The 9,131-nt window shown below is 45.2% G+C and overlaps 1 long non-coding RNA gene across 2 annotated transcripts in view; it reads left to right on the top strand.

Annotated features, from left to right (window-relative positions):
* Positions 1-9,131, top strand: part of LOC109304578 — a 20,028-nt gene that overhangs the window by 1,648 nt on the left and 9,249 nt on the right. For both annotated transcript variants that reach the window (XR_002099425.1, XR_002099424.1), the window contains exon 2: positions 6,847-6,912. This is a non-coding gene — a long non-coding RNA (uncharacterized LOC109304578). The remainder of the gene's footprint in view (positions 1-6,846; positions 6,913-9,131) is intronic.

Genomic DNA, 9,131 nt, shown 5'->3' with positions numbered 1-9,131 from the left:
GGATGGTAACCCTAACCAAGGCAATTGTGTCATTCTCTAAGAGCTGAAACCAAACGCTGTTGCTTTAAGTCCAGCCTTCCAACTTCTTGGGGAAGCCAGCTGTCCATCTCAGAGCTCTCCCTACATGGCTTTCTGTGTGCTGTCTCTCTCTGTCCAGGCCGCTGCATTTCCAGCCCATTGCTGCTTTAGGTGGTTTCCTTTTTTTTTTCCCTGTCTGCAGGGTGCCGCCTTCTCTTGGGTGAGTCATCTTTTCCTGTCCCTGGTGTGTGCCCTTAGATCTAATGAGTCACTGGCTCCTATTGAATGCTGTCTGTGTTTGCAGTCCTCAGCACTTATTTCTACTGCGTCTTATGGGGGCTGAGAGGGGTGGAAAGAAGCTTCTCAGCAGCATTATCCCATCTTTGTAACAGGGAGCTAAAAGGTCCCTGTTACAGCCCCCAAATTCCAATCTGGGTATAGGTGAAGGGAGGATCCCAAAGCTCCCTCAGTAACACAAGCTGGCAGTACTAAACGGAGGTAGCATAGCAGAAGGGTGGTGTTTCCTCTGGATACTCCATTTCCCCAAGAGGTGCATTGACACATCTGAATACTGGTGGGAACATGGGACTGGAAGTGACCTCCTGGGCCATTGAGTCCAGCCTCCTGCCATTGCAGGCAGCCATGTAAAAAACATTTGCCACAAAGGTCCCATAAGAGTGCTCTGTGATGCCTGTTATGTCAGCACAAAGACTGCCTCTACTCCTAGGCCTTAACTCTAAGGACCCTAGGGTGCATCCCCACATGCAAAGGCATGCATTTCCAGGGGCACAAAAAGCAATGGTGCACATTTGTGCCTCTGCTTTGTGCTCCAGGGCACACCCTTGCATGTGCGCTCCAGCACACACCAAATTATCCCAGGTGCGGTAGGGGAGGCTGGAGCCAGAACCTGTGCTGGCCCCTGCAGCCTTACTTGAGGTCCTGGGGGCCTCCCAAGGCAGCAGCTGTGTTGATCTGGTTGCATGGAACCTGGTTGTCAGCCAGAGCATGGTTATGGGTGGCTAGGTTCAGTTTCTGGTAGTTTATGCTGCTGCCTTGTGCACCACAGCGTTTTTGTTTTTGGTTGTTTTTTTTTATATTGGGACATCCTGGTATCAAATTTTGGCACCGCAGGGCAAATTTGCAGTGTGGCACACAGTTGCACACTTACCGCGTGCTGTTTGTGGTGCAGCAAACCACACATGCACGCTTGTCTGGATGCACCCTTTGGGTCAAAAAAGGAACACAAAGCTGACAGGAATATCTTATCAAAGACAGTTGATCATAGAGAAGATTTCAGCAGTACAGTTTTTGTTTAGAAAGAGTCTTGACTTAAAAGGGTAAGGATGCTCTATACGAGATATTTATGAAAGAGGTTATGATCAGTGCCCATGCCATTAAACTGTATCATACTGTGGGCTTTTGTATACTCCTTTGCAAGGAAAGAGCTTTGGTTTAAAAGTTGCATAAAGGAGAAATTTTAAACTTAATTCCTTTTATAAAAAAACTCTCTGAAATCTCCATTCTTCAGAGGCTAAGGAGAACATCCAGGGGAGGGATTTGTTTTGTAAAATCCTTTTGCAGTGTGAAATTCCTGTTTCCATCAAAGGTGAAAACATTTTTCTTAAAATTGCCTTTTTTTGTCAAGATCATTTGCAAGCATTTTATATCTTACTGTGAGCATCTAATGTAATAACTTCCTAACGCCACTGCTGTGTAAATGTTAAAATGCTTACAGGTCTGTTTATGCTAAAGCTGATTACAAAGATAAGCTATTTGAATATGGAATATCATTATTAAATGGGGAATTTAAATATGCATCAGGTAATACCTAAGTAATGCTTTTCCAACCTTTAAGACTGAGTCATCTTTCCAAGAATTGTCCCTTAATGAATTATAAAGAAGAAACAATGCTATCTTGAATAACTATTTACATACATTCTTTAAGAATAGTTAAGTTTTTTTAAAAGGCCATTTAAAGAGCCAAAAGATATGTGTGTGTGACATCTATATGACATAAGGATGTTTGGACTCATTTGAAACAGAATTTTGGCTGCTGGTGGATCTAAAGGGTTATCTGAGAAACAACTAAGTAGAGGAGACTTAAAACTCCTAATCATTAAGGGTGATCTTAGAATTGTCTGTCCTGAAAACAAAGGCAGTTACAACCCTGCTGCATCTACATGTCATGATTGCCTGGCATGAACTGATGATGTTACTTAGGTCATGGCCATTAAAGGTTGAGCCAATGAAAGGAGACTGACAGCTCATTTCAGAATTCAGCCAAGCCCTGAAAGAAGTGGGTCCTTTTATCAGCAAGATCTCACAGGAAGAATGAGGCGCTCTCCCAACTGAGCAGACCAGGAGTGCAGAGGAGTGTTCACATCTCTGTTTCAACAGCATCAGTTCATACAGCCCATTCCTTTCAGATCTGCTTGTCCTAGATGATGTCTCTCCAACCAAACCACAGCTGGCAGCTGAGAAGACAGAAGAAACCACAATATGGCAGGCATTGAGAGGAAACTGTACAGCTGAACACTGTTATGGTAGTATGGTAGGAGCAGCCCCCTAAAACTTCTGCCTCCTGGGTGACATGGATTTTGCAAAAGCACGGTCAAGGGATTAGCATTAATCTGTTTCTTTATGATAATTTTGACAGGATATTGAAATGCTTTGGTAATTTAAGGTTTAAGGTCCAGTAGAACCTGGGTCATCCAGTGTCTGGGTAGTTTACAACCCATTTAATTCACAGCAGGATGCCGAATTAAAAGCAAGCTACTTGGCTGTTTGTGGGTTTTACTTCAAAGGATGTTGCTTTTCTTCTGATCAGCTGCGCTCCAGCTGAGTGAAGTGGTGCCCTTTGGCCTAAAAGCTGCAGTAAATAGCTAGAGCCCCTTCAGCAGACCTGCACAGCTGTTTGTTGTGGCTCTGTATATACACAGCAGGTTCATAAATGCTCCCCTTTGCAGGGGATTCGGGAACCTAACTCAGCAAAGTGCCTGAGTTCTACTGTAATAGCTCTTCCTGTTAAACATCAGATCATTTAGATTCTGTATTCCTGGAGAGAAGCAGAAAATAACCTTGCTAAGCAGAGAGAATTAGTGGGATTTCATTTCAGATAGTCCTTCAGCTCCATCACAAGCCAAAATACTGTTTAAAATCAGCCTAAATAACCTTAAATCAATTTTTATTACCATATTTCATCTTTCAAGTGAAGATATTATGGCAGCCCAAATTCTCAGGCTTTGTTCATCATGATGTTGTTCTGGATGTCTGTTGCTTAATCTCGTGTAATTTTTCCTATACCAGTGCAATGATCATGGGCCATGACTGATTATTTTGATTGCACCCAAGTAAGGACTACCCCAAGGCATGAAAGGAACCCACGTCAGGAAAAACAGTGAGAGCCATGCCCCCGAATTGGCATTTGGAAAGAAAGAGACTGAGATTTGACTCGCCACCTCTTGTTTCTGTCTTGCCAGTCTCTTCAGAAACAGATCACTGCCAACCTTCAACATTTCATGTGGTCTACGATGTGCCATCACTATCAAATGTTTAACTGAAAAAGGGGAGGTGGTGGGGTCTGTAGACCCCTTTCCATGGATGTTTGGACTACCAGCATGACTACCACTGACAATGGCTTGGCAGTGACTGCTCCAGACCTTTCTGGTTTAGTAATTAGGAGGATGAAATGACTTGGCACACAACACATACAACTGTCCCCTCTAGCATTTAGTGATGCTATGAATGGAGCCAAGTCAAGTGGTTGAGTGCTGGGTGTGGGAGGGAAATGCATGTAGCAAGACTCTTTACTAGGAAACCTTAAAAATCACCCTTTGTGGGGCTGTACTCTGAAAAAGTCTATAAAAACTTGTACCTTCATATCTGGAAGATCTTCTCCTTTGGCACATTAGTTACTGCTCCTAAACTGACTGACTAATATAGAAGTGTTTGTATTTTGTTGGGGCACTTTGCCTTTTAGTGAAATGCAGCTGGGTAACTTCTTCCTAGAGCGCAGTACAGAGTGGGTGTATCCACACACAGACAGATGATTCTTATTTTACTCCAAGTTACTGCTTCTGCACAGTGGGAATGAACATCCTTCACAGTAGGCACTCAGCATGGTAGACTGGTATCCCATGCTCCTTTGTGCTCCTGCATTCTGAGATGCCTGCTGGAAAATATGTAGAATCAACTGCAATTATGGGGTCATTAGCTCAAATGCTAATTATCTCATGGTCCCTCTTTCTCCCATCCTCCCAAGATGCATCTCATTTTGGGCCAGCTAGTGCCCTTTTCAAACTGTTACCCACTTATCCAAGGTGAAACAGTGCTGGCCATTCTGCATACGCATAATCAAGCAGCTTATGCTGATGTGTTTTGATGTATTGCTGCTGGACTGGGCTGTTTTCAAGCCAGCTACTGTCCTCTTGAGCAGCGTTTGCTGTGGTTTTGGCTGCAGCAGCTGTACCAGGAGGACAATGAGGAGGAGTCAGCTACAGGCTGGCTGCTTCTGGAAGACCTTCTCTTGAATCAGCTTCACTTAGTGTAGCACCATGGCTAGGCTTGTGAAATGGACATCACCCAGTTGGAGAGGATTGTGCTGTGGGCTTGGAATGGCTGGCAGCTATTTCAGAACCCCAGGGAAATAGTATCAGCTCACCAGTATATGAGCCCCCCATTTTACCAGCATTTGGCCATAGTGTGACAGAGGTGTGCTTCACTATCCAAAAGCTACAGAAGTCATGTGTCATGAGGCCTGTTACCCTCAAGAATTTATTGATAACTTTGTGTGGAGTGTTGGGGGGATCCCCCAGAAGTGTTGGGGAATGGATGGAATCTGTATTCTTAAAACCTGCCTCCCATGAATTCATGAATAAGATGGGGTATATCTCTGCTGTGCTCCAAGGCCTGGTTGCCCATCTTGGCAGGCTTACCAGTGTTCATGTGGAGTAGTGCAGAAATGTTTGTGATCCTGGAGTTGGTAGGAACTTTCACCCCTTTCATTTAAGGAACAACGTAGACTTGCAGCCATAGCTGTAGGTCTCTTGGTATCAATGGCATCTCCCTTGGTTGCACCCTGTTCATCTTCTCCCACTATAGCAGACAAAGGTTTTGCAGGACATCTGGACCACTGGAAAGAACTCTCATGCTTACCTAAACAGCTGCAGGAGCACAGTGGTGATGGACAGGGAGATAGCAATCGCTGACAAGGCTAGAGGAATAGCTACCATGAATTATGACTACCAGCTGTGTGCTCACTTTGTGTGAGAACAGAGAAGAGAGCGTCACCTTGAGTGACAGAGAAGGCTTCAAAGACTTTGAGGATGCCAGGAGCAGCCAGTGAGCCATCCCTTTCAAAATGAAAGTTAGTAGGGGTATGACACTTGAGTTGTCTGAGGATAGGGGCTAAATCATTTCATGCCGAGTGTAGCTTTTCACAGCTTGCATCTGTGTTACACAGGGCTGTGTTTTATGAGTGTCTTATCATTTTTTTGAGTATGGCAAGCATGCTTGCACTGCACTAGGTTTATCTCAAGTGCTTCTACTATTCTTTGGGGTTGGGGATATTCTTTAAAACATTAACCAAGACATTTATGTAAAAATCACTGCAGTTAAAACAACAAAGCCATGACTTAGTGGCCAGATATACAGAGGAATGAATCAACTGAGTCTGGAGAACTGTGCAAACATATTATAAATAAAAATCAATGGGAATGCAGAGAGAAGGGATGCAGTCTGAAATTCAGAAATCAGCAGTTCACAGAGCTGTCAGCAGCCAGGCATTGCTCCAGCCTTTAGCTTGGCCAGCCATTGAGAATTTCACAGGTTGGAATGACATGGAAGTGGAGTGAGCTAAACTGTACCAAGAAAATTAGTGCAGAATAGCTATTGCAGTTGAAATTCACACCCAAGCTTATTTCAGTTAGTTTGCCCTGGCTAGACAAGCCCTTAGTGGAAGAAGGGCCTATGGAAACAGGTTATAAGCTAAATTAAAATCAAGCCCTGAGTTGAAGAAAAGGCTATGGGAACTGGTTGTAAACTAAATTAAAATAAAGTACCAATAAACCAAATGTGCTCCAGTTAAACTAAACTGATTTAATTAAAACCAGTGCAGGTTTGTTTACAGACAAGGCCTAACTTGCTCTTGCTCACCCCCCCAGTTAAACCATTAAAAATAATGGGACTAGATGGGGAGTGTGCTAGTAGGAGGGTCTTCTGGTACCTGCATTACCTCCTGCTATTGAGTGCACATGAAGTGAAATGAACCTTGCTTTGGACCTGTGTTTGCAGGACTGATGATTGTAGAGAACATACCAGTGTGAATGGAAAAATGCTCTGTCTGGTCACTGAGAGATCAGTCTGGGACCCATAAGATTCTCTTTTCACAATAGTATTGTAAAAGAGAACCCATTTCTAGCCAATTGCAGGGCTCTTGAAATAGAGGAAGTCATCCATAAGCCAGCATCAGCATCTTGCCTTCTGCTTCCTCTTTCTGAGCTGATTGTGGTTACATTGTTGTTCCAAGGGCAGCTGCACATCAGCAGCTTTAGACAGGGTGAGTTGGTGTTTTGTGGAGACTGTGTGGCATGAAAAGTGTAAAATGGGGATGTACCAAGAGTTGCTTTCAGCTGCATAATTCCGGTCAAGTTGTTCAGGGAAGGTCTAAGTGAATCTGCAGTGGTGTTGGGGACTGAAAACCACCTGGCAGAAGTAGATAGGTCTGTTAACACAGGTTCATAATCTCCAGCAAACAGGCTGGGCATGAGCCTTTATTAATGAGATGAGTTTTGTAGTCCTGAAACTTACACCAGTAACTTCCTCTTTTAGGAAAAGACATGAAACAGCCAGCAGTGGAGGACCAGTCTGAGCTTGTCTCTAGTAGTGACAAATAAAGTAAGGGGCCATTAGCCTCTGGCCAGAATTGAGGGTGGGAGTGAGGCTTTTGGGGTCATACTCAAGAAGAAGGAGCTGGCCATGGCTAAGAAGTATGATGTGCCTGACTGGGAATTGGGGTGCGAAGGGTTGAGAAGGATGAGGAGCCCATTGAACCCTAGGGAGGATGGGGAAGAGCTGCTTTCCCTGGGAAGAGGGAGAGACAGAGGGACGAGGGAGCATGAAGCCTACCAATTGCCCAGCTGGGTGTAGGGACCAGGGGCTGGTTTCCTGCAGAAGAACAGAATAAATGCAGAAATAATCTGTACAATTTCAGAGCTCCTATTTTCCTCAGCCTGCCTCTCAACTCCTACCCGCAGTCCCCCTGCTTTTCTGGTGAGCTGATATGCTTACCTGCTCATCCAGTGCAGGGTATTCCTGGAGCCTTGCTGTCCTGGCTGTGAACCTGGCTGTTTCCCTACCAATTCCAGTTGTTGCAACCTGCGCTATTCACACTGTCGTGAGTGACTCCTTGCTGCCCTGCCTGGAGCGAGCTTGGGACTAGTTATCCACCCATTATGCCTGGGAAAGTGAGAGACGGAGCACTGAAGTCTTGGTCCAAAGCCACTGCAGGGCATCAGGATCCAATTTATTACTCCCTTATGTTGGTGTTAATCAGGTATAACTTAAGTGAAGTCAGTAAATTGGCAACACGGAGGAACTCCCTGAAGAAACTGACTGAGATTTGACCCACTGGCATGGGTTTGGGATATTAGACTCTCCCCTTTTCCACCTCATCCTTCCCCTATCAATGCTGAACTTTCAAGATGGAGTGTTGAAGAAGATGTCTGAAGGTTGCCCTGCTCTTGCAGGCATAATGTTAAAACATGGGAGTTAGGAGCAGAGGCAGTGTTTGTTTTAGCAGTGTAATTCCTGATGGACAGAATCATGCCCTGTGTTTTGGAGCTGTACTGGGGGAAGTAGCAGGTCAAGGAGCATCTTGGTCCCTACTCACTGCATTCATGTGGAGGAGATAACTCCTCATGTTCTCTTGAGACCTGAATTAATGGAGGCCCCTTCTATACCTTCAGGTAAAGGCACGATGGGATCTAATGCATGATCCACAAAATTGTGCCTCCTGCCATGCTACATGTGCATGGCAGGAGATGTGATTGTGGGATCATGCAGTAGATCTCATCAGGACTTATTGCCAGTGCATGGGGTGCCTGATCCTGGGTTCCCCCCTGCGCTAGCAAGAAGCAAGCTTCTGTGGCTTGGAGCCCCCTCAGCTGTGAAGCAATCGCTGAACCCTGATGACTGGGAGATTGTGGCTGCTGCAATTTCCCAGCCCTGGGAGCTTCATGCACCCCTAGAAGTGGGAGATCACAGCTGTGCTCTGCAGCTGCTGGGACATCCTCAGCTGCTGGGGCTGGGTTCACTTTGTTGCAGGACTCCCAGCCTCAGCTGAGCATGGTGCACCCTTGTGGCTGGAAGCCCTCTCATCTGACAGGGCTGTCAGCTGCAAGGGAGACTGCTACATCTTTCAATGCTCTGTTTCAGCAAATTAAAGTTGGATACCAACCAACTGTAAAGTTAATACACATTTTTGAGGTCTAACTTCATAGCTGATTGGACCTTTTCATGGTGTGATAAATTCTTTGCATGTCTAGCTGTTTTCAAGGTAATTGTGCAATTAACCAGTTAATTGTGTGATACCTGTAACATGTAGAAGGGGGTGGAGAGTCACTAATGTGCTGGCTGTATATTAGGGTGGCCATCATAGCGGACAGTCCAGTTGTCCTCTGCCCTCTTGATATGACACTGGACGCCTTTTATGTGCTCTATTTTTCTCATCAAGAGAAAAATAGAGGACATAAAGGCATTGGGTTTTGTATCAATAGAGGACAGAGTAGTAGAAAATTGGAATGCCCTCTATGATGGCCACCTTGTTGTGTATGTTTGCAGGGACCCTGAACAGCTGGCCTGGGGGTGCAGTAAGCTCCTTGGCTTCCTGCTGGATGCTGCTGTCAGCAGGAAGCCATGGATGCGGGTGGGGAGAGGTGGGTATATGCTGCTTTGGAGTGTGTCTGTTTACCTCAGTAGAGGCATTAGGCTCTTAACAGCCCTGGAGGCCAGCACCATTTTGTTAGATCAACAGAGGGATCAGGGGCTAGGAGGCAGTATTTGTTTCCACAGGTGACTGAGCTATTTCACAAGTGTGTGTGTGTGTGTGTGTGTGT

The sequence above is a fragment of the Gavialis gangeticus genome, unplaced genomic scaffold (genome assembly GCF_001723915.1).
Source record: "Gavialis gangeticus isolate Ggan-Ray unplaced genomic scaffold, GavGan_comp1, whole genome shotgun sequence".
Lineage (NCBI taxonomy): Eukaryota > Metazoa > Chordata > Crocodylia > Gavialidae > Gavialis > Gavialis gangeticus.
This window is presented reverse-complemented; position numbering and strand designations above follow the sequence as displayed.